The sequence below is a fragment of the Hemicordylus capensis genome, chromosome 5 (genome assembly GCF_027244095.1).
Source record: "Hemicordylus capensis ecotype Gifberg chromosome 5, rHemCap1.1.pri, whole genome shotgun sequence".
Classification (NCBI taxonomy): Eukaryota; Metazoa; Chordata; class Lepidosauria; order Squamata; family Cordylidae; genus Hemicordylus; species Hemicordylus capensis.
Genome location: NC_069661.1, coordinates 57,499,436 through 57,525,875, shown reverse-complemented (window position 1 = coordinate 57,525,875; position 26,440 = coordinate 57,499,436). Strand labels below are relative to the sequence as shown.

Genomic DNA, 26,440 nt, shown 5'->3' with positions numbered 1-26,440 from the left:
GTTTTCTAGGCCTGGGCCTGTACACTATCGTGATGACAATTGTGCATGTTCTTCTCCAGAGCCCAGGCACTTGGCTCACTTGGAACAACTTCCAGAAATTCCTCACTGAATCTGTTTGTGTCTTCATTCTCTAGACCTAGGCATGGACTCTATGGTGGTGGTCATTGTGAATGTTCTTCTCTAGAGTCCAGACACTTGGCTCACCTTGAAGAACTTTCTGATGGGGCTGTAGCTCAGAGGTAGATAATTTGTTTTGCATGCAAAATGTCCCAGGTTCAATCCCTGGCATCTCTAGGTAGAACTGGGCAAGACTCTTGCCTAAAACCTTGGAGAACTGCTGCCAGTCAGTGGAGACAATTCTGAGCTTGATGGACCAGTGTTCTGATTCGGCATAAGACAGCTTCCTATGTTCCTAACTTCTAGACATTTCTTGTTATACATATTTTCAATTTTTATCAACTGCTTGATTGATCGGACTGGTTGTAAACATAGGCTAGACAAGGCTACTTGTCTCCCCCAGTGTGGTGAAGTTGAAGATTTGAACGTCATGGGGTTGAAGAAATGTGCCTCAGCAGCTGCAAATGAAAATTAGCCAAGAGCTTAGATGATTAAAGACATAATATTACCGAGTGCTTTATGACTAGTGCTGGAACCTTTCTCTTCCCAGTGACAGATGCAAATGAGTGCCACAAATTAACCTACTTCTGACATAACAATAGACAGAATGGTTTGGTACATCTAAATAGGTTCTGATAGTGTAGCTTGCTGACTGTGTTCACAGTTCAGGATCTGCAGTTTGCTATATTATGGGGAAACTACATATCTTCAATATCTATTTCTGAGAAATCTGTAATTTCTGTTCACATACACACAAACACTGCTGTAAAGCTACTTCAGGTTGCTCAGAAGACCCTAAGTTAATAGATGTGTGATCTGGAGTGGCCATTTTTAGTACTAGCAGGAGTGGCAGGAACTACAGGGCAGTTTTCCCACATAGTACAGCAAACTGTACATTGAAATATGCTTGTGCACATTTAATTGCTGCAGCTTTTAGAACAAGACTTTAGAGAAGACTGACCCCCTTGGCTTCACTCTGATAAAAGCATTTTGAGGGTATCTCACATGCGTGTGCAAAACCGGGCTAAGGGATCCCAGCCAGATTTTGCACATGCATGTGAACCTCCGAAATCGAGCCCTATCCCAGTGGCTACACGGCAGCAAACCCACCTAAGTAGTCTCCCTTCTAAATAAGGTTAAGAGACTGAGTGTTTCAGCTGCACACTCAGGTGGGGGGGATCCCAATAATGGACCATACACTTGCGCGGTGCATTATTGGAGCTCTGGGGAATGGGGCGCCACAGCACTTTCCCTGCACCCCGACCCTCGGAGCTACTGGCAGGAGCTGGTACTCGTCTGGGTGGGCGAGCCCTCCACCCAAGCAAGGACAGCTGCTCATCTGCAGGGAGGATGAGTGTACCTGCTCTCCCTGCAGACTGCCCCGGAGCTCTTTTCACTGATCATGAGAAGAACTCCTTTATTTCTTCACCCATGGGACTGAGGTTGGTGTGGTTTCTCGAGCAGAACCAGGTGTGCCCTAAATGCAGACAGTGAAATTGCCTGTAGTAATTGGTCAACCTGTCAGTAGACCTGCTGATGGACGTGGAAGTAAGCTGTGTTTGACTTGGCTCCTTTTCTTTTAAGGAAAACTTGGGTAGTGGGGGTTTCAGTGATGCCTGAGGAATGGGAAGCTGCTACAAGAACGTTAATTGTTAATTTTAGCACAAACAGTCTTTACTAAATCAGCTGTTTCCAGAGCAATAAGTATTTCTCCTGAGCACATTGTAAGGTCAACACTTACAATGCTCATGCCCATGTAACCATACCATGGCTATGTTGTGCATTTTTCAGGTATGTATATGTGGCAATGCATTGGTTGGCCAGTGTGGGGAACAAGATGCTGAATTAACCTCCGCTAATGGCACAGCAGGGAAATGACTTGACTTAGCAAGCCAGAGGTTGCCGGTTTGAATCCCCGCTGGTATGTTTCCCAGACTATGGGATTTCCTAGACTATGGGATTTTCCCTATGGGATGTTTCCCAGACTATGGGAAACACCATATCGGACAGCAGCAATATAGGAAGGTGCTGAAAGGCATCATCTCATTCTGCACGGGAGATGACAAAGGTAAACCCCTCCTTTATTCTACCAAAGACAAACACAGGGCTCTGTGGTTGCCACGAGTCGACACCGACTCGACGGCACACTTTACCTTTAACTAGGCAAAAGGGAATCTTTTTAAAGTGACTACTCTTCTGTTTAGCAGAGTGAGGACTGTTGTCTTTCTTCAGCCCAGCACAGTATCTCTTTCTGTGGCGGCTCCCTTGTGTTTTTTTGCTGTGATTCCATCTGGGACAGGGAACCATCTTCTCATTCTTTTTGCTATGTGGACTTCTTTGTTGAAAAGCAGTATAATGTGTGTGTTTGACTTGGCTCTTTCTCTTTTGAGGAAAACATGAGTAGCAAGGGTATCAGTGAAGCCTGAAGAGTGGGAAGTTCCTCTAGGAATGACCCTTTGTTTATTTTAGCACAAATTTCTTTTATTCTATCCGGTGCCTCCAGAGCAAGATGTATAGTATTTATTATTATGAATCAGGGAAAGCTCCAAATTTTTATTTTATTGCACAGCATTGCCATGTTTACATGGGCAATAAATATTTTTATTTCAAATTGTTTTAATGTTTTAATTGTTGCTGGTTTTAACATGTTGGTATATCATGTAAACTGCCAGAGATGCAAATGTTGGGTGGTGTAGAAATACACCAAATGAATGAATGGATGAATGATGTTGTTGTTACGTTCTGTGCACTCCTTAATCGAGGTAAGGAACCCACTGGGGTTGATGCACAACTTCAAAGGCAGCCATGGTAGTGTAGCACCAGGGCTGCTGTAGAAAGACTTTTCCTTCCGGGCAGCAGTGCAACAGTGCAGCATTCTTTCCCTAACAATGGAAAGAAGCACTGCACTGCTGTCCGGAAGCTGCCCAGCAGTCCCGGAAGGTCTTTATTTTGAAGGAGGGCTGTACAGAATGAAGCCCATTACTGATATTATTATTTTATTAACTTTATTCGTTGGCCACCCCATAACAATTGTTCTCTGGGCAGCTCACAAAGTAGAACAATAAAACCAATGAATTAAACACACAATTAAAAGGTCATTAAACCAAAAGCAAGTCACAATACAATACAAAGCATTTTTAAAACTTTAAAAAGACCTTTTTAAAAACACCTTTTAAAAAAAGACCAGGGTGAAGTGAAAAATCTTCACATGGCATCTAAAGAACAAAGTGATGATGCCAGGTACGCCTCATAGTAGGGTGGTGGTAGTAGTAGTAGTAGTAGTAGTAGTAGTACATAAGAAGATGAAAGTTTGGGCAGTATAGAAGTTAAATAAATAAAATAAAATAAAATAAATAAAGTAAAAACAACAACTAGATGGACCACTGGTCTGATGCAAGCAGGACTTTTCCTCTGTTCTTATTGCAATAGAGCAGGGATTCTCAACGTTGGGTCCCCAGATGTTATTGGACTTCACCTCCCATCATCCCTAGCCACAGTGGCCTCTGGTTGGGGATTATGGGAGCTGAAGTCTAATAACATCTGGGGACCCAACACTGAGAATCTCTGCAATAGAGAGCAATGGCCATCATCCAGGTAGAACCACTCTTCGTTTATGCCAAACTGTAGCTGCTGAATATAGCGGTGGACTGTGAAGCTACTGTTGCTGAGCAGCCCCTTGGTGAGGGTGTGTGTGTGTTTATGCACACATCAGTGGATGAGGCTGGGTGCTGACTGAGTAGAAAGGACTAAGCCAGGCCATATGCTGTTCCTGTAGAGCAGTGTTTCTCAACCACCAGACTGTGGACCGGTGCCGGTCCGTGAGGAGTTGAGTGCCTGTCCATGCTGGTCCATGAGGAATTAATCCCCCCACCAAACAATTTCGAGCCGGTGAGAGCCACCGCTGCTGGGAGCTCTCCGGAGCTTATTTCTAGGCATGCAGCCCTCACTGCTGGGATAACCCCTAGATACTGCTACAACCTTTCTAAGCTCTCATCCACATCACCAGTCTTGGTGACCTGATGGCAAATCTACCAGGTCCATAAAATTTGCTCCTTTGTAGAAAAGTGTTCTCTGGGAAATGTTTACTTGACTATCATGTGAAAGATGCTGCACTCTGAGATCTCACTATCCAACTTAAAAAAAAAATGTAAGCAAGGAGTGGGGGTGGAAATCCTGTGTGGGGGGCATGTTCCTAGCTGGTTAAAGACATTGTCAAAATAAGTTGATGTCAAGATTAAATAAAATGTTGACACTGACTCCAAAAAGAAGCCACGCCTGTGCCTCATAGACCACCACATCTCTACTAGTTTACCTTCAAATGACCTTGGCAGGAATAGAAGCCTAACATTTCCATACTGAAAGTTCTTTCTGGTCCCAGTAGGCCAATTTAGAGGCACACAGAGAAAAGACTGACTTAGGTGGGAAAGGTAAAACAGTAGCCTTCCATCTGGAATGTATTTCCCCTTCTCTCTCTTGCTGCTTTCCTGAAGAATGTTTGTTGATTGACCTCCCTATGCAGTCAGGAATAATTGTTTCTCACAATGATGGGAAAAGATCTTCTGATAACATGGAGCTAAAGCCACAAAGATGTTGCCCCTCCCTCTCTCTCCTCCTCTCCCTGCCTCAGGAATCAAAGGGCATCAAGGATAACTCAAGCCTCTCACCTATATTCAGTGCTTCATGCGAATAATAAGGTGTGGGGAGAAAGCCTGTGCACTTCATTTGGCTTCCTAATCTCATCTGATCCCCACAAACAACACAGCCTGCTCTGATTGTGATACTACAGATGCATTGCAAAGTCTGAACAGAAAGAGAATGTGCAAACTTTACATAGCGTGGATGGATTTTGGTAACGTCTTCCCATACATCTTGTTTTGCTCTATAACAGAAGTCCCCAATTGGAGATCCTATACCCTAGGGGTACTTGGAGGGCTTTGGGGGGGGGTACTCAGAGCCCTTCTGCCTCCCCATACTGCAGCTGCGCTATTTGTTCCCTATCTGAGGATCATCAACACATCCTCAGAGATGTGTCCTCTACTCTCATTCACTGCCTACATCCTAAAGCTCAGTATACCCTTCCCCTCAGGCTGACTGGCAGGCTTCAGAAAATTAGCACTGATTAAGGTGACTAAGTCACCTTAAGTGGCACAGCGGGAAATGCTTGACTAACAAGTAGAAGGTTGCTGGTTCGAATCCTTGCTGGTATGTTTCCCAGACTATGGGAAACACCTATATTGGGCAGTAGCGATATAGGAAGATGCTGAAAGGCATCATCTCACACTGCACGGGAGGAAGTAATGGTAAACCCCTCCTGTATTTGACCAAAAGAAATCCACAGGGTTCTGTGGGTGCCAGGAGTCGAAATTGATTTGACGGTACACTTTACTTTACTTACTCTTGTTGAAATTAATTGGACAAGTAAATTTGTCCCATTAATTTCAGAAAGACTGGTTATGAGTAACTTAGTCTGGATGAAGTCTATGAGTTACTGGAGCTGAAGGTTCGTGACGGAAGGGGTATTCTTGTTTAGAAAGATGAAAGCCCTTGATTGAAGTGGGAGCATGGAGTGAAAAAATGCTCCGGCGAACTTGTCCTCAGTGATATACTGCAGCTGTCCTGTGCTTATTGACAAAGGCATGAGATCTTGTAAAAAGTAATGCAGAGAGAATGAGGTAAAGCTACTGAAAGAATGCTGTGATGGACTGGGAATGGGAAAATATTTTAATTGTTTTGTATTGCATTTTGTATTGTTGTTGTTGTTGTTTACACAGTCAGACAGGTGTTATTGACTGGTTTGTTTTATCCAGACATCGAGTCCTTCCCAAGGACCTGGGATGGCTGAATTTTATTATACATGTTGTTGCTGTTATTATAGATATCATCGCAGAATATAGGCTGTTCCCAGTAAAGTTGCTTTTTGTAATTGGCTGATGGTGATTTCTGTGGCCCCTATGGTGTTGAGGTGCTCTTCAAGTTGTTTTGGAATTGCATGTAGGGCGCCAATTACCACTGGGATTATTTTGGTCTTTTTCTGCCACAGCCTTTCAATATCAATTTGTAGATCTTTGTATTTTGTGATTTTTTCTATTTCTTTTTCTTCTATTCTGCTATCCCCTGGTATTGCTATGTCGATTATTTTAACTTGTTTTTCTTTCTTCTCGACTACAGTTATATCTGGTGTATTGTGTGGCAGATGTTTGTCTGTTTGTAGTCGGAAATCCCATAATATTTTTGCATCTTCATTTTCTACCACTTTTTCAATTTTATGGTCCCACCAATTTTTGGCTACAGGTAGCTTGTATTTTTGCAGATGTTCCAGTGTATCATCCCTGCTACCTTGTCATGCCTTTGTTTGTAGTCAGTCTGTCTGTGCGATCTTTTTACAACAGCTGATTAGGTGGTCCACGGTTTCATCTGCTTCTTTACAAAGGTGGCACTTGCTGTTTGTTGTTGATTTTTTGACTTTTGCTCTTATTGCATTTGTTCTTAATGCCTGTTCTTGTGCAGCCAATATTAAACCCTCTGTTTCTTTCTTCAAGTTGCCATTCTTAAGCCATTGCCAGGTCTTGGTGGTGTTTGATTTTCCACTTATATTGTGCAAATATTGACCATGCAGTGGCTTATTTTTCCATTTTTCTGCTTGGTTCTTGACTTGTTCTTTCTTGTAGGCCTGCTTTGTTTCATTGGTGTTGAATAATTTCTCATTATTGACCATTTTAAGAGCATCTTCTTCACTGTCCTTTATATATTCCTCAAGGCCTCTTTTCTCCTCCTCTACTGTTTGATGGACTTGCAGCATTCCTCTTCCACCTGAGCTGCGAAGGAGGTATAGCCTATCTACATCACTGCGGGGGTGAAGAGCATGATTGATGGTCATTATTTTCCTGGTCTTATGATCTAGCATCTCTAGCTCTGCCTGGGTCCAGTCTATTATAGCCCAGGTGTTTATGGCTTGTATGGTGTTCCTGCCATTGAGTTTGGACTTGAGGATTTTTTTTAACTCTCCTGATGTATTCACTTCCAATTTTTATTTTAACTTCAGTGTGTGCGATGTTATCAGCCTGGAGAATGCCCAAGTATTTGTAATGTTTTTTCTCTTCCAGGTTCTTGATGTTGCTTCCATTGGGCAGTTCTATTCCTTCTGTTTTTGTTATGTTTCCTCTCTTCATTATTAATGCAGCACACTTGTCTAGTCCAAACTCCATTGCTATATTGCTACTAAATATATGGACAGTGTTTAGCAGTGATTTGATTTCTGATTGGGACTTTCCAAACAACTTCAGATCGTCCATGTACAGCAGATGGTTTATTTGACTTGATGTTTTAGATGTTTGGTATCTGAGGCCTGTTTTGTTTAGTATTTGTGAAAGTGGGCTCATGGCAATTACAAACAACAGAGGGGATAGTGAGTCCCCTTGGAAAATACCTCTTCTCATACTAACCTGTCCAAGTGTCTTGCCATTGATTGTCAGCTGTGTACTCCACATGCTCATTGCTTTTTTAATAAATATCTGAATGTTTTTGCTGACACCAGTTATTTCTAAACATTTTAGTATCCATGTGTGAGACAATGAGTCGAAGGCTTTCTTGTAGTCAATCCATGCAACACTTAGATTTGTTTTTCTTCTCTTGCAATTTTCTAAAATCATTTTGTCAATCAGCAGCTGGTCTTTTGTGCCTCTGGTGTTCGGGCAATTTCCTTTCTGTTCAACTGGAAGCTGTTTGTTAGTTAATAAGTGTTGCATCACTTCATCTGCTATTATTCCAGTTAATAATTTGAATATGGTTGGCAGGCAGGTTATCGGTCTATAATTACTTGGAACTGCACCTTTTGCTGGGTCTTTCATAATGAGATGAGTTTTCCCAGTTGTTAGCCATTGTTCAATATCACCTCCTTGCAAAATGTGATTGAACTGTTTTGATAGTTGTTTATGGAGGCTTGTTAGGTGTTTAAGCCAAAAGCCATGCAGTTCATCGTCGCCTGGTGCAGTCCAATTTTTAATTTTCTTTGCTCTTTCACTTATTAATTCTGGTGTTATTATTAGATCTTGCATTTGTTGGTTACATTTTTTGACCTCTTTCATCCAGCCTGCTTTTTAATTATAATCTATTGGATTGTCCCATAGTTTCCTCCAGAATTGCAGTGTTTCTTCTTTAATTGGTGTTCCTACGTTTCTTGCAGTTTCTCTTTCTGTGCTTTGGTAGAAACGTCTCTGATTCGACTGGAACTGGAGATTCTGCCTGTGTTGTGTAATTCTGGCTTCATATCTGCTAATCTTCTTTGAAACTGCTGTTATTTGCTGTTTTATTATTTCCAGGACTTCTCTAATTTTCCTTGAATCTAGATGGTATTTTTGGATCAGATACTGTTTGGTGTTTTCATTCTTCAGCTTCTTGTCTTTCATATCTTTCAATTTACTAGCATCTGATCTAAGCCTGGTGATTTTATTTTCTAATCTAATCTTCCATTTCGGTGATGTACTACTTTCTTTTTTGACAGGTCCACTGATCTTATATCTGAGTTCTTGTGTTATTGTTGCTGCACTGTACATTAGTTAGTTTGTTTCTTGCAAATTATTGGTTGTTATTTCTGCAAGTGCAGCATTGACATCTTTTAATGCCTGAGCAAGTTGTTTTTTGGCAACTGTTTTTAGAGCTGGAAGTAGAACCCTGGTGGTTGTTTGGTTCATGTGCTCAGTTATTTTTTGCTTTAGTTCTTGTTGCTTTTCTATTAAACGGCATTCGGGTTTTTGAGGTGAAGGCAAAGGGGAGGTTGCCTGGTTTTGATTTTGAAACAGTTCAGCAACCGTGGCATCCTCTAAGTCCAACACCTCCTCCACCTGCGCCTGAGCAACTTCTTCAGTTGGTGGTAATTCTTCTTCCATATCTTGAGCCTGTGTTGCTCTTTGCAGTTCTTCCAGCTCAACTTCTGTGAATACTTTATTTCTTGTTATGAATCTTCTCTGGTCTGCTAGCCTTTGTTCTGTTATTTCTGTATCTGGATGCTTCTCTTTCCAAATTTGGTACATTCTTTTTAAATAACCTCTTCTAGTTGGACTAGACTTGTAATAGCAGATCATTATTTCCTTGTTGGCATTTTTCGTATATTTTTTCCGGTTAAGCGACATTTCTTCCAATAACCCTGCGGTCTCCAGCCTTGGTTGCTCAGCTGAAGATCCTGAGTCCTGTAGCCCACTTGCCACCAGATGTCCAGGGACTCCAGCACCTGGCATGGTTTTTGTTGACCCGGACGACGACCGATCCGGTATAGATTTATTAAACTTACGTCTCACCATATTGTTGATGGGAGAGGCACTCTTCGTCTGGCTCCTCTGGTGAGACCTGTCCAGTATGGTTGGACCTCTGGCATAGCTCTCACCTTCCTCAGAGCACACAAGCCCAACAACCACGCCAAGGTAATGCCTCACTGGGGAATGATGATGATGATGATGATTTAATTTTGGTTTGTTGTGATTTCATGTGTTTTTTAAATTATTATTATTGTTATTATTTAATTTTGGGTTTTTGTGATTTCATGTGCTTTTTTCTGATGTTTTGATGCTGTGTTGTGAGCCTCCCAGAGAACAATTTTTTATGGGGCGCTTAACAAATAAGGCTGGTCGTTCTTTTTAATTTATTAATAATCTTATATGACAACAGACAAGCATTCCCCGCCTGTCTATGCTTATAGTTCCTTCTGTTTACTTCTAGTCCGACTATCCAGATGCGTGCCACTTCCCTGCCATGTGGCGCTTGCACTATTTTGTATGCCATGTTGGCTAGCATGAGCATCTTGCAGAGAGATCAGTAGCACATGACCTTCCTGTTAATGTGTCAGTAAGTAGCTGGTGCTCTGGCTGGTTTTCTAGGCTTTGATGAGCTTCATTAATTATACGGAAAAAAGGAAAGGTGTGTGGCTGGAGAGGAACTCGTTTAGCTCAACATGAATAGGAGTAATTGGACAGTTGGCAGAGTGTTAAATTGGTGGTCTAGTGAGAGAAATTAGCAAATCTGCATTATTCCTGCAAGCACAAAAGCCAGTTGAATTTGTCTAATCTCCTACTGAATATTGTTTCTGTGGAGTGCAGTGGTCATGACTCAGTTCTCAATGAAAGCCTGCAATAAGTATTATTTGCACTGCCAAGCCTCTGCCACCAATGCTGTAAGGATCATTAATCCATAGAAAATACAGACTCTAATACTTCAAGTGCTATATTTTATGCTAATCCTAGTTCTGTTGTAATTAACGCTAGGCAGTAGGGATGTGCACGGACTGGTTTGTGCACTCACGGGCGGTGGGAGTTCTTTAAGGAGCAGGTAGGGTGCCCTTACTTGCCCCGCCACTTTCCCCCACCAGCGCTCTCCCCAAAAGTGTTGGCGTGGGGCTGCAGCATACCTCTCTGCAGCCCCAGTCAGCGTTGTACCAGAAATGGCCAATACGCGCGCACACGGCATGCACACACGTGCATGTCAGCCATTTCCTGTACAATGCTATCTGGGGCTGCGGGGTGGTATGCTACAGCCCCATGCTGATGCTTTGGGGGGAGAGTGCTGGTGGGGGGGAACAGTGGGACAGGCAAGGGCACCCTCCCTAACCCTTAAGGAATCCCCCCACCTCTGAACCAGCTCAAATGCCAGCATTCTGAACTGGTTCGGCGCTCCAGAAAAAGTGCGCCAAACCAGTCCGTGCACATCCCTGCTAGACACGTGTCCCTTAAAAAAAAGGGGGGGGGGTACAGTGTAGCAAGGATGCAAGTTCCCTACAACCACTTCACCAGAGCTTTTGCAAGAAAACTCAAAAGCCCTGATGGGTGTTCCTAAGGCCTTGTATGTTTTTACAGAGTTCTCCGATTGGTGGCCGATGCATCGAGTAACACTGGTGTTAACTGAATGTTCCATGTTGAGTTATGCAGTGTCTCTTATCACATTTATGACTGTTAATCACAGAACTCTGCCATCACACAATGGGAATAGACTACCATGGCTGTGTACCATTGGTGTCACTAACGGTTTTAAATCAGTGCTATGCGTTGTGGGCAATGGGCATAGCAAAGAGAGAGCCATTTCAAACTATTGCTATTTTAAGCACATGATCAGGACTGCCGTGCTTATTTTTTTAAATCCAGAAATACTGCTGGCAGCTGGAAAAGCGGAACTGCAACCCTGTGCAGAGAGGCTTCTCCTGACTCAGTCGGTCTTGCTGAGCAGCAGAGAGAACGCATAGGCAGAGATGACGGGGGAGAGATTTTCACCCTGCTCTCTTGCCTCTGTAACTGCTTTTCACCTTCCAAAAATATGTCCCTGAGGGTTGCGTTTCAGGGTTGCTGTGCCTTCGGATGGCTAAACTGGATGTCAGCAGCAGCTGCTGCTACTGTAGAATAGGGTAGGCCGGTTGCTGGTAGCAGAGGTCTGTGGCTGTAGCTCACTGGTGAAGCATCTGCTTTGCGTACAGAAGGCCCCAGGTTCAGTCCCTGGAATCTCCAGGTAAGGCTAGGAAAGTCTCTTGTCTGAAACCTTGGACAGCCTCTCTCAGTCAATGCAGACCAGGGCTACACAAATTAGGCCCTCCTGAACATGCTGGACCGTAGCTCCCATTAGGGATGTGCAAGCCAGCTCACTTCAAGCTGGGCTCAACATCGAGCCAGTCTGGTTTGGGTGGTCCAGGTTTCAACTGGCCCGGCCCCCAAAGTGGGGGCAGTCTGTGATTGAACGGGACCAACCCCCAGTTTGAAGAACCAGCTCGGGCTGGCTCGGGGGTATACTTGTAAAGGGGAATCCGGCGAGGATTCCCCTTTACAAGTAAAAGGCATTCCCAACAGTAAATGGGGAGAGAAAAGGTAGTCTTTACCTTTAAAATTAAGGTGGCAGAGACGGCAGCAGGGGCTTCTCCAACATCCCTGCCAGCCTCCCAAATAACAATCCAGCCTGGCTGTCATTTGGGAGGCTGGAGGGGAGGGCAGAGGGTTGGAGGAGGCCCTGTCACCACCTCCAATGTCTCTGCTATCTCCACCATCCCGCCACCCCAGTACCATAATTTTAAAGGTAAAGACTACCTTCTCCTCCCCTCCCCCCCCATTTACTGTAGGGAATGTACTTGTAAAGGGGAATCCCTGCTGGATCCCCACCCCGCCTGAGCTGGCCCTTGAGCTCGTTCAGCTCGGTTCGATGACCGGACATGGTTTGGCTGAGCCCAAGCCCGGACTGGGCTGGATCTGGTCCAGATTTGAGTCGAACCAGCAAAAACAGTTCTGTGCACATCCCTAACTCCCATTATACCCGACTATTCGTTCCATGGCGGATAATGGAAGTTATATTGCAGTAACAGCTGGGGAGCTGAAGTTGTGCAGTCCTATTGTAGACAGTACTAAGTTAGATGGACCAATGGTCTGACTCGGTATGAGGCAGTTTGCCATGTTCCTAAAACAGTACAGGGTTACCCCTCTGACTGAAACTATTCCTGGAGATGTTTCCCCCCATGGTTTCACAATATCTGTCCATTAAAATTTCCAGGATTGCTTTCAATAGTCACCTAGAGATTGATGCCAATTCCTGGAAACTCTAGGCCAAAACTGCCAGGTTGGCAACCCTAGGGCAGTGTGGGAATTCTGTTCAAGCAATTTGTTGGTTGGTTTGTATCCTTTTGGCACAGAGGGTTGAATCACTAGAGAGGAACAATAAACAATCAATCCAGGAGTGCAGCTCGGTAATTTTAAACCCTGAACCTAATGTCTGGCGGAGGTCACCTGCTGATGGATTCCTAAACTTAGGCCAAATTCTTGATTGCATCATGCCAGTTTATTCATATGCAACATGGAACATTAATCAACAACTTTTAGCAACCATTTTGAGAACCATTTGTAAAACACACACACACTATAGTTTCACACAGCATTCTTGAGCACACAAAACTTACTGGATCATATGTGCACTTGTAAAAAATACAGCGCCCTAGTTTAATAAAGCATTGGTTTTACACAGGATTCCTGAGCACAAACAGATCTGGCTGGAGTGGAGAGCAGCCGCAGAAGTGAAGCAGCAGAAGCTAGGATGACTCTGGTGGCACCAGCAGGGAGGATGCAGCAAGCTCAGGCAGAAGTGGAGGGCACACACCTCTGCACATCTCCGTTGGCAGCTCTGCCCCTTTTGAAGACTAGTCAGGCTGCCTGTGCTCAGGAGAGCTTCCCATAGGTGGGCAGGAAGGCAGGCAGAGAAGCAGCAGCACATGCACACAGTGCTCTGCCTCAGCCAGCCAGCCTCCTACTAAACAGCTAATTGTCGGGTGCAGAGAGGAACAGCAGCTGGCTGCAGTGGTGCACCTCAGTGATTTGGGCGCCTGGACCACTCTCGCCGTGAGGCTACTCCTGCCACCGCAAGGTTCCCCCTGCAGCCGTGAGGCCACGCCTTGCCAAACTGTGGCTTTTCTGTAATTTTAGCCGCCACGTGCATGGCCGGGGAGTGAGCCAAGCAGGCCTCCCCGCTCCATAGTGACAGCAACTGGCGGAGTGGCCACTGGGCCTGTCCATCCGGCCCAGCGGCCCTTGAAAACTGTGAGGCGTGCCTGCACAGGTCAAATAGATCATCACAAACCCGTGTTGTCACGGGCTTGCAACAGTCTGTTCAAAAACTACGCAGGTGCACCTTGCAGTTTTCAAGGGCTACTGTACTGGGCCAGATGGATAGGCTCAGCTGCCACTCCACCCACTGCCACCATGGGGGCAGGGTGGGAGGCCTGCTTGGCTCACCACCACCCCGGCCGTGCACATGGTGGCTACAATTACAGAAAAGCCATGCTTCAGTGTGGCAGGGCAGTGGTGGAGTAGGGAGCAGGGTAGTGGCAGGAGCCCCCCTCAGTCATTTGGAAGCCCCCCCCCCGACCTTGGAGGCCACGGACCGGGGCCCCAAAGTCCAGGGGTAAGAGTGCCTCTGACTGGCTGCCTGGTGCCCACGTGCACCCAGGAGAGCCTCCCAATGGCAGGTGCTGGGCCACTAGTCTGAAGGCTATAGGCTACCCCTAGCCTCAGAGGCAGGATGCCTCTGAATACCAGTTGCAGGGGAATAACAGCAGGAGAGAGTGCATGCCCCCAGCGCACCCCCATTTTATTTTTTACATTTTATATCCCGCTCTTCCTCCAAGAAGCCCAGAGCGATGTACTACATACTTAAGTTTTTCCTCACAACAACCCTGTGAAGTAGGTTAGGCTGAGAGAGAAGTGACTGGCCCAGAGTCACCCAGCAAGTGTCATGGCTGAATGGGGATTTGAACCCGGGTCTCCCCGGTCTTAGTCCAGCACTCTAACCACTACACCACGCTGGCTCTCCCAGCAGCACCTGGTGGGCTACTGTGTGAAACAGGATGCTAGGCTAGATGGGCCTTGGCCTGATCCGGCAGGGCTGTTCTTATGCAAAAAACAAAACAAAACATTGCTGGTCTGGACATACCTCCAGGAACATTTGTGGAAAAGAACGTTCCCTCAAGCAGTGGGCCATTGGCATTCACCATGGATGCTTCTCCCCCACCCCCAGTTCCTTCCTGGGCCCATGACAATGAATCCAAAGAGGCATTATAACTGTGTCCTTTGTGGGGCTCCTGATGACCTTGAGACATAAGACAGAGATGAGAAACAAGAACCATTGTAACCGTGATTTGTATAAGAGAAACCTTATTCATGCAAGCAGAATGTTTACATATCAGGGCAGTCTGATTTGTGTACTCAGTCTAGAACAGCGGCAAAGTTGCTGGCTATAAATACCGAAGGGTTTTTCTGTGTTACCGTATGTTAGATTATTTTTAATCCTAAAATAACTGAAGAAAGATGTCTGCTTAGGAGTCATTAAGCTTGCCTCTTTTTGAAAGGGAATAGTAAAATGTTTGATTTCTTCAATATAAATGTGTAATTGTGGAAGAAAAATGGGTGTAGTAGAACAGATCTTGTGTGCCTAAGAGAAAATCAAACATTTGGAATAGAGAATGCTGACAGGAGTTGGTGAGAAAGAGGAGGAGGAGGAGGAGGAGGAGGAGAGAGGCAGGAGGAAAATAGAATTCTCTATTGGGGAAGACAAATACAATAAAACTGAGATTCTACCCCCATGTGGTTATGAGGAAGCTGCCACTATAAAGATTGCAGAAAATGCAGCTGCCTTCTTTGAAATTGGAAGTATGTGGGAGAGTAGGAGAAATAACAAGAATCCCCCCGAGATTCTGTTTTGTAGTGTTTTTGTTTTACATCTCAAATATTTGTAGCTGATTCAATGTCTTTGTTCTGCATATAAGGTTAAAATGGGGATTTATACACACAGATATTTTTCTAAAATGTTACTAGTGCTCTTATTGCCGCTGACAAATACATTAATTTTATTCCCAGAAGCAGCAGGGAAATTATTTTCTTTATGATTTTGGAAATGCAAGTTATCTTATGTCTAAGCTCAAAAATGCACAAGCATTAAAACTTCAGGTGGCTTGTGATGAGTCAGAAAGGATAGGAGGAAGTATCAAACTGGCTTTAAGGGTTTGGAATGGAGGTAGACCTAAATAAAAATAAATACCACATTAGAGGTAATTAGACTCCTCACTACCCAGGAGGTCATCAGGAGATTTGGTGCTGGGTGTTATCAGTATGCTGATGACACCCAAGTTTACTTCTCTCTTTCATCTGCTTCATCAGGAAATGGCGTTCATTCCCTAAATACCTGCCTACAGGCAGTAATGGGCTGGATGAGGGATAACAAACTGAAGCTGAATCCAAGCAAGATGGAGGTGCTCATTGTAGGGGCTCAAAATCTGAGGGATGAGTTAGATCTCCCTGTGCTGGATGGGGTTACACTCCCCCGGAAGGAGCAAGGTACGCAGCTTGGGGGTACTCCTGGATCCAGGCCTCACTCTGGTATCTCAGGTGTAGGCTGTGGCCAGGAGTGCTTTTTATCAGCTTTGGCTGATTCGACAGCTGCGTCTATTCCTAGAGGAGGATGACCTCAGAACAGTGGCGCACCAGCTGGTAACCTCCAGGCTTGACTACTGTAGTGTGCTCTACGTGGGGCTGCCTTTTATGTAGTTCAGAAACTTCAGTTAGTTCAAAATGCGGCAGCAAGGCTGGTCTCCGGAGCAACCCGGAGAGACCATATTATGCCTGTTTTGAAACAGCTCCACTGACTGCCAATATGTTTCCAAGCAAAATACAAAGTGCTGGTTATTACCTTTAAAGTCCTGAACAGCTTAGGTCCAGGTTACCTTAGAGAGCGCCTTCTTCGGTCTGATCCCCACCGCATGCTAAGATCATCTGAGGAGGTCCGGCTCCAGTTGCTACCAGCTCGTCTAGTGGCGACCCAGAGGTGGGCCTTCTCTGTAGCCGCTCCTGGACTATGAAATGCGCTCCCTGCAGACATCCGTAATTTGAATTCTTTATTGGAATTTAGGAGAGCCCTAAAGACCTACCTGTTCGGCCTTACCTTCCAATGCTCTTAAATTGTTTTAAAGGGTCTTTGATGTTTGTGAACTGCCCTGAGCTATTTTGTAAGGGTGTTCTAAAAATCAAACAAACAAACAAATAAATAAATACAGCAAACTAGTGCCTTAGTCCAGCATTTTATTTCTAAGAGCGGCCTGCCTGCTGCCTCTGAGATGTTCACAAGCAGGTCATGAAGGCAACACCTCTTCTTTTTTGTTTGTCTTCAGCATTTAGTTCTTAAAGCTGTACTGCCCCTGGCCATGGAGGTTCCATTTAGCAATCCTGCTGAGTCACCTTTGATAGATCTGTCCTCCATGAATTGATCTGATCCTTTAAAAAGGCAATTCATATCTGTAGCAGCAAATGCCATAAGTGAAATATGCACTGTGTGAAAGAGTTCTTTCTTTTATTTGTCCTAATATCAATCTGCTGTCAGTCAATTCCACTGGGTGACTCTGAGTTCTAGTGTGATTAGCAGATGCATTGCTGTGTTCTAAGGCGAGAATTAAAATGGGAAACAGTAGGATGATAACAATAGGGGTTTAAAGATTTGGAAGAGGACACACTGCAGTATATGCGTGCCAGGTCAACCCTCCATCCAGATTTCATATCAGTCTGAACTCCAAACTGGAAGACTAAGAGCATCCAGGAGCCCCGAAGCTCCCTGAGCTCACATTCAGAAGCCACAGCGGGTTTTGAGCTGGAAGAGCAGTTTATGTAAACCAATGGCTTCCATAGACCATGGAACATGGGGGGACAAATGTCTCTGGGCTGTGGGAGTCGGGAGCTGCCTCACCCCCTGCCCTTGCACCCCAATACCCAGCCAGAGAAGGAAGTGCTTGCCAGCTGTTATTTATTTATTTATTTATTTATTATTAAAACTTTTATACCGCCCTTCCAAAAGACTCAGGGCAGTTTACATTAAAACACCATTAAAATCAGTTAATAAATAAAACAAAAATTATAAAGCATAAAAACAATGATTAACAATTAAAAAACACCATAAAACAACAATTAAATAATCAGAACAATTTAAAAACAAGTTTTAAAAAGCTGAGAAAGCCTGGTTGAAGAGATGTGTTCTCGGGTATTTTTTGAAAATTGCCAGAGATGGGGAGGATCGTATCTCAGCAGGGAATGCATTCCACAATCTCGGGGCAGCAGCCGAGAAGGCCCGTCTCTGTGTAGCCACCAAACGAATTGGTGGCAACTGGAGACGGACCTCCTCAAGTGACCTCAATGGGCGGTGGGGCTCATAGCGAAGAAAACGCTCTCTTAAATAACAAGGGCCTAAGCCGTTTAAGGCTTTATAAGTTATAACTAGCACTTTGTATTTTGCCCAGAAACCTATTGGCAGCCAGTGTAACTCCATCAACAAAGGAGTAGGAGTAGGAGATGTTAGTAGGAGATGGGTGTCGTTTCTGGACCCACTGCCAGTTATGTGTCCTGCATCGATGTCAGAAGCATGTCAACGAAGGGTGTGTGCCCAGCACTGGGCCTGGAAGCGCTTCTGGTTAGTCTCTCACAGCCGGTGAGGCAAACCCTTTGTTTGCCAGTTAGGTGCTCTTTTCTCTCCTTCGCTCCGGGAGAGACAAGCTGGGAACGCTCCTGGACCCAATGCCAGCCACACATCCCTGCCTTGACATGCTTCTGATGTCAATGCAGGGGACGTGGCTGGCATGAGGAGTCACTACAAAGACAGATGGTGGGAAGGTCACTGCAAGCCCTTCGACACCCCTGATGCAAATGAAAACAGAAACCCAAAGGCAGGTAAACTGAATGTTGCATTTGAAGCTGAGGAAGGATTCAAGGTGGAAATAAAGCCATAGTAGAAACAGAATGGCAGTCTGAATGAGGCAAACACTGACCGTGACTCCCTGTGGTCTATAAATCGAACTCTAGATATGTCATCAGATTGCTCATGTACTTCCTGCTGGCTTTCAACCTTTTTACACCACTTGGGTAGCCAATCAGAAAGAAGACCGTCCTGCCAGTCAGAGAGATAAGATTAAGAATCTGTGCTTGCACAGTCCTAAGGTTCCTGCCTATATTCTTAGGTGATTCCCAAGTGAAGCGAGATTTCCTAAAAGAAAAGCTGGCAGAGGCAGTCACTGGGCAGTCTGCTTCCTCTGCCAATCTTCTGCCTAAAGCAAGCAGTTCACCTGGCCTCATTAGCAGGCTGGCTGTGCTTCTGTCCTTGTACAAAGGTGTCCTTATTTTGTCCCTATTTTGCCTTTTCAGAAGATGTTGGGAATCATGTTAGCATTCACACATATGAATTCGAGTTGTTCAGGTCTCCTTCTGTGGCTAGAAATTAAATATCTAGAATTAGTCACATGTGACACTGTATGGCCATAAAGTACATGTGTACACTTTTTGTGTGGGAATGACTGTACATGACTTTATTTTAACAGTCAATATGGGGACTGCTCAGAAATATAGGGTGCAGATCCTGTGCATTGCTGGGTGCACATCCTATATAATCCTATATAATAAAACCCTACGGTACCTGCGTCCGTGTCTCTTGCGGGTGTTCTGCGCATGCGTGGCACAGAGGCGCGGCGGCGGGCCCGGCCGCCGGGAGGCCAGAGGCGGCGGTGGGCCCGGCCGCGGGGAGGCCAGAGGCGGCGACGACGGGCCCATCCCGGCGGCGGGGAGGCCAGAGGCGGCGGTGGAGGCCAGAGGTGGCAGCGGCGGCCATGGGCCCGGCCGGGCCGCGGGGAGGCCAGAGGCGGCGGCGGGCTTGGCCCGGCCGCGGGGAGGCCAGAGGCGGCGGGCCCGGCCTGGCCGCGGGGAGGCCAGAGGCAGCAGTGGTGGCGCTTGAGGCGCGCAGCCGGCTCCCCTGTTCACAACTCTTCTAGCGCCCGTTAAGGTAACGGGCTTAACAGTCACTAGTTGAACATAAAATGGGATTAACTGTATACCTGTACTGTAGCATGTGAACAACTGTATTCCTGAACTGCAATCACGTGCATATAAACACTGTAGACAGATTGTAAATGCTTTAAGTTGTGCAAACAGGGCTATAGTGAAGGGGGCATGTATCATTACGCTTGCACACATGCCTGTAATTACTTGTGCCCATGATTCCAGGAGCCTCTTCAGATGTTATTAGCAAAGATGTTGTACTTGAGTATAGCATCTCAAAGCAAATCCAGAAACCCCACCTGCCTGTCAATCAATCCTGCCCATGTATCCAATAAATCCCTGAAGTGTGCCACTCATGGGTACAGCGGCGTTTGCATGCAAATACACTGTAACCGTGATGGCTACCTAAGGCTGTGGTCACGGAAATGGCAGCCATCACGGTTTCAGCATGTCCCTCTGCAGACAAAGGCTACTGTATCTGTGAGTGGTACGTTACCTGTGTTGATTGACAGGCAGGCTGCGGATTTCTGAAGCCACTTTGCGACAAAGTATTCAAGTACAGCATCTTTGCTAATAATGTCTGAAGAGGTCTAATTTAATCATTTTTTAATTTAATCATTTTTTATATCCTGCTCTTCCTCCAAGGAGCCCAGAGCGGTGTACTACATACTTAAGTTTCTCCTCACAACAACCCTGTGAAGTAGGTTAGGCTGAGAGAGAAGTGACTGGCCCAGAGTCATGGCTGAATGGGGATTTGAACTCAGGTCTCCCCGGTCCTAGTCCAGCACTCTAACCACTATACCACACTGGCTACTATCGGCTTCCAGTATCTGCTTCCATTCTATCCCCTTCATTATAGTTTATCCATGTACAAAACATTGCTGAATGTATTTGAGTTGCAGCTGTTCTATAGTTACAGCCAGATCCACTGTGAGAGGAAACATTATGTTTTTTCTAAGAAATATCTGGTCAGTTTACTAACCAACCCAGTTTCAGAAGCCAGTGCAGGGCAAGCTACTGCAGAAACACAGAAGAGCATTCAGCAGTGTGGAACATAGGGGAAGGACTCTGGTAGTAATCCTTGGTATGATATTATTTAATTTTTTAAATTTAATATGTTTGTTCCTTTCTCCTCATGGAGCATTCAGAGCAGATTACAGCAAATACAATATAATAATTGCAGAAATAACAGATTAAAACTATGTAAATTAAAGCAATATAATCTAACAGCAATCAAAGTAAAATCTACATTAGTATTATTATTAAATAATAGTATGTAATAATAATCTTATTATTTAATAATTAATGGTACGCATGAAAATACCGCTTTAATTGGTGCAGCAGGGAAATGCTTGATTAACAAGCAGAAGGTTGCCAGTTCGAATCCCTGCTGGTATTATATCGGGCAGCAGCGATATAGGAAGATGCTGAAAGGCATCATCTCATACTGTGCTGGAGGAGGCAATGGTAGGTTGAGTCCCTTACCAATATTAGCATGTCTTCATTAGCACTTGTCCTCATGGAGAACAAGTCTATCCATGGCTAATAGTCTAAGGGCTATAGGCCACCCAGCCTCAGAGGCAGGATGCCTCTGAATACCAGTTGCAGGGGAGCAACAGCAGGAGAGAGGGCATGCCCTCAGCTCTTGCCTGTGTGCTTCCCAGAGGCATCTGGTGGGCCACTGTGTAAAACAGGATGCTGGATGATAGGTCTTGGGTCTGATCCATCAGGGTTGTTCTTATGTTCTTAGCAGCGGTCCCCCAGTGCCACTAGAGCCAGACCTTACAAAAACCAGACAAGAGCCCTTTCAGAGATAGATCCTTCCCTGGAAAGGGGGCAGGGCCTGGACTGCAGCCCTGAAAACTGGAAGTCCCAGCTGCTACTGGAGCACCATTCTGTTAAAGTTGCCATAACCAGTTTATGAAATTCTGGCCCCTGGTCCTTGGAGCTGTGCAAGCATGGAGGCATGCCTGAATCCTTACCTTGGTGGAGCTCAGCATAGGTCAAAAGTTTGCTACAAAGAAAGGGAACTGTGGTCTGTGCCTCACGTTATGTAGCCCCTCTGTCCCAGGTTGGGTTGTGGTCCTATTGTTATGGGCACTGGAGATAAACAACATTTGCACTCTGTGGTGGGTCAGTGTTTGTGTTCAAGACAGATCCAGCTGGATGCATCTGTTTGCTTAAGCAAGCAACTGCCTTGAACTATGTTCCATTATTAAATGTGCAACTGCCTTGCACTATGCAATTCATGTAGACATTATGTAGCACAGGGTAGAAATTGTACTTCGGGCACTGCAGAAAGATGTGGGAGTGTCTATCAAATAAATCTACACATGTGACATTAAGCACACCTCACACCTAATGGCACAGCGGGGAAGTAACTTGCCTAGGGAGCAAGAGGTTGCCAGTTTGAATCCCTGCCGGTATGTTTCCCGGACTATGGGAAACACCTATATCGGGCAGCAGCTATATAAGAAGATGCTGAAAGGCATCATCTCATACTGCACAGGAGGAGGCAATGATAAACCCCTCCTATATTCTACCAAAGACAACCACAGGGCTCTGTAGTTGCCAGGAGAATGGTACAACTTTACTTTTACTTTACTTTAAGTGTGACATTAGGTTTGTAGCCCTGTTGGATTTTGCCACCTAGTGGTAAGCATAGGGAGATATTTGCCTTTTGTGGGATCCCCACTTGGTTGCTGCCCTTGGTTTCCTCTTGGCCTCTCTTGCATAGCCACATTTCCATATCTGCTCAGTTACTTTGGAGACCCATCTGGTCTTTTAGCAGTCCTACATTGTACCAATAGATGTACAGAGATCTGAAGAGATGTCAGAGCTTGCCACCTCTCAGAGCTGGAATCAAATGAGACCCCCCTTTCAGAGGAGGACCCCACTGCAATCCCCAGCATAAACCAGGACCAAGGAGACTAGGTAACCGGAGGGAACCATTGAGACAACATCCCAGGATGATACAGAATCATGGTTTTCCTAGTTAGTCTCTCCTACCAGCTCTGCCCCCACCCCTGGTCATTACCAGGGCCTCAGGTATGGAGACGGCAGTAAGCATGAGCTAAAGCTTGGGCCCAATTACATTCACAAGGGATCCCATTCTATAGCCTTACTCAGCTGGAGGAATCCTGACCTTAGCCCAGAAGCAGTCAGGTTCTGCACCCCAAAAAGTACCAGGAAGGAAAAGCAGATATGTAGAGCCTCAGTTGCTGCCTAGAAGTTCCTGATTCAGCAGCTTTATGGAGGACTCTCCAGGTTTAGTTGCTTCATGGACAGCTTCCCTGCTGCTCAGCACTTGGACCTCTGACACTGCATTAACCTTGCTGACTGACCACCTCCTCTGGGAATGGGATGGTGATCATAGTGAGAGAGAGAGAGAGAGAGAGAGAGAGAGAGAGAGAGAGAGAGAGAGAGAGAGAGAGAGAGAGAGAGATTAGGGGAAGATGTCATAGTGATCAGAGAGATGTTGACATTTGTTGGGAAACCCAGGATCCATCTGAGAAAAGAGTGATCTAAAAGCTAGCTGGTGACTGGGTTGGACTCTTCATGCCTTGAGATCCCCTGGGGAATAAAAGAGCAAAGGTCTGATTCACTACTCAGCTGAGGAATCCTGCCTGTGTGGTGGAGGAATGGGTGCAGATCACGTGCAATGTGAGCATTCTGTGCATACATTTGTGTGCATGGGCCCAGTTTGCATGACATCCCCCCATTTCTTGAGAGAACACATATACCAGGGCTACGTGTGCATGGATGTATGCATGCAGTATCTCCATCATATGTTGTTCATTTATTCTTTTATCTATGAAAACACTTATTTCCATTTGAAAAATCCATGCAGTACTAACAGAGCTTCATTAAAATCCCAATATATGTTTTCAACTACAATGAGAACACAACAAAATAAAAATCAGCTGCAATTCAGCAGAATCTGTCACAGGTTATCATCAGCAGTAAATAGATGCAACTGAACAGTCACAAGACCCCAGAGGCCTGGTGGAACAGAACTGCCTTTTGCCAAAGACCTAAAGCACAACAGGGGAAGAGTGAGGTCTTGTGCCCGCAGTGGAAGGGCCCAGCTGCATACCCACTTCTCCACCTTGTTGCCAGCATGCTCAGCCAGGTGAGTATGTGAACTGAACTTAAGAGACCTCACCACAGCTAATGAATCAATAAGCTGTTCAGTGCCGTCTGTGGCTGGATAAGCTAATGACCCCATTTGCCATGTCTCCTGCTGCTAAGGATGTTGCATGCTGGTGCTTCCAGATGAGGAGGTGATTGTCAGCAGACCCCTTCCCTCAGATGCTTTCCCCACAAAAATCCCCTCCACACGGTGCTATTCCAGATCCATGTTTGCAAGGTGATTGTGACTCTGGACCACTGGGCAGGGCAAAGGCAACTGTGGGGATGTTCAAGGGGACATGGCTGGCAGAAGAAAGGTTAAGCTTCAGCCTGCCCTGTTCCCATCCTGGAAAAATGAAAATGAAAATAGGCTTTCGGGCTAACGTTACACATTGCTGCAATGTAACATGTAGTTTGACCGTAATTTACCCAGTTTGAGAAACACCTCTTCTTGCAAGGAAAAAAACTGATGAGCATGAAATAAAATTGCAGTTTGAAATATGTATGACAGCACTGCACAGATCATGACTGACCTACAGAGCAGCTGGGATGCACTGGTGCAGTGAGAGCAGCCTAACAGAACTTCTAAACTAACTGTACCAGTGCAGCCGGGAAGTGGAAATCTTTGGCACTCTCCCCTTTCCCAGGAAGCCCTCTATGCCACGTGAAAATATGTCCCTGAGGATTCTCAACCCTCTGGGACATATTTTCGGGTGGTGCAGTTGGTTGGGAAGTTCAGTTAGGCTGACCTCTTACTGCACTGGTGAACCTTTGCTCTATCTGCCACTATGTGCCAAATTCTTTCCCTCTTGAGGGAAAGAAGTGGTTTTTTGTTATCTCACAGGAAAAATAGTAGATTACAGAAATAGCAAAGAATCATACTGTGCTTCCAGTTATACAGTCTCAGCTGCATCTTTTGCCTGATATAAGTGACACTGGTCTCTGACCAACCATATTTTATGAACTCCAAGCTGTATTATTATTATTATTATAGTGATTATTTCCTTGTGCTGCCATGGAGGAGGTGCTACAGCAGAATCCACTGAAATTCTGCTATATATACATTGTGATCAAAACTCTATGATGCATGCAACAAACTTGAGATTAATGTAAAATATAACACGTGTGTATGAGAGAGAGAGAGAGAGAGAGAGAGAGAGAGAGAGAGAGAGAGAGAGAGAGAGAGAGAGAGAGGACTAGCATGTGAGGCCCATTGTTGACTGGGCAAAGTAATTTTGTGTAGATTACACTTATAGGAAAGTTCAAGAAATTAAATATATGTAATAGAATGTTTTATTAATGTGCTTCCAAGAGGAAAGTAAAAGAACAGTCTGAAATTTGTAGGATTTCAACTTTTAAACATTATTCAGTTTATTGCAAAAAGACTGCATATGGTAAATGTAAATATATAAATATTTGCTGTTTGTAAATGTAAAGCACAGTAAATTTGAATCAGGGAAATGTATCTTGCTTTTCTTGGACATGACATTGTTTTAGAACTATTGCTCTGATTGAGAGTTAAAAATTTGTTGAGAACAATAACAGTTAAAATATGATTATTCAGGAGGCATTCTTTATTCGCGGGGGTTCCATTCTCACCTATTTCCACAGAAAAGGAAGCTGTGAATAAAGAGACCTTAACCCTATGGGGAATGTGGGGTTAGGTTCCTAAGCACACTAAAATGTGCTGAAAATCACAAGAGAAAGTGGGGGGGGGAGCAGAAAGCAATACCTTGCTCTCCAGCACCTCTGCTCTCCAGCAATGCCACCAAAACTTCCAAATCCTCCTATTTCTGTTCTTTTTCTTTTTCTGGGGTCCCCCCCTCCCCATCAAAGAACCACAAAATGGCTCAGCACTACAAAACGGCAGCAGGAAATGATGTCAGAAGTCATTTCTGGCCACTCAAGAACTGTGGCTAGGAAAAAGTAACCCTATTTTCTCCCCACAAATAAAGAAACTGGGTCCCTCCTACCCAACCACAGACATGCGGAACCACAGGTGCTGGGACTGCAGATAACGAGGGCCACCTGTATTCAGAATTTCTTCTTTAAAATACCCCCGCCCCAAATTAATCCTCTCTCCAAACATATTCCAGTGTAAAATGTAGTGCATTCAGCTGATGTCAGGGACAGGATTGTGTATGCAAAATCTGTAGGTCATCAGGAAGATGATTTTATTTTGTACAAACAGAAACAAATTCTTCAAAATATATAATAGATATACACTAAGATATTCTGGCTTTAAAACAATTCTGAAATTGGTTGGTAGTATAAAATGCTTTATTATACAACTAGTAACTAGAACAAAATCTATTGCAAGGAAGTGCAAGAACAAAAAACCTCCTTTCATTAGATCTTGGTTTGACAAGTTAGAGAATCTTTTAGTGCAATACAAAATGTCAGAATGTGTTACATAACCTTAAATTCTAGTCATATTGATACTTTTTTTGGTACCATTTTTAATTTTATTGGCAGAAGTAGGATTTGATGTAAGAGACCAGAAATACTTCAGGCTATTTATATTTTGTTATATGTTAACAAACGGGTTTTGTCAATGAATCAGATGGGCTCTTGATTTAACGGGATAAGGAAAAATTACATACAGTTGTGAATATATATGTGTTAAAATATCTTACTATTTTTATAGCATGTGTAAATTTGATGAATTGTGGACTTTTTTATAAGGGATCTTTTAATCATATTTTTATATATATTTGAAAAAAATAACAAATAACCTCAAAAACAACAGTTTTCAAAAAAACTAATATGCTGCTTTTCCTGTTTGGGAAATTTTGAAACTGTTATCTGAGGGAATATAAATCTCTTTTATACACTGACTAGTAATTTTTAGCCCGTTGTAATAACGGGCGCTAGCCTTAAGG

The 26,440-nt window shown here is 44.6% G+C and overlaps 1 protein-coding gene across 2 annotated transcripts in view; it reads left to right on the top strand.

Annotated features, from left to right (window-relative positions):
• MAML3 (mastermind like transcriptional coactivator 3) overlaps nt 1-26,440 on the top strand; it is a 441,192-nt gene that overhangs the window by 250,408 nt on the left and 164,344 nt on the right. The window lies entirely within an intron of this gene.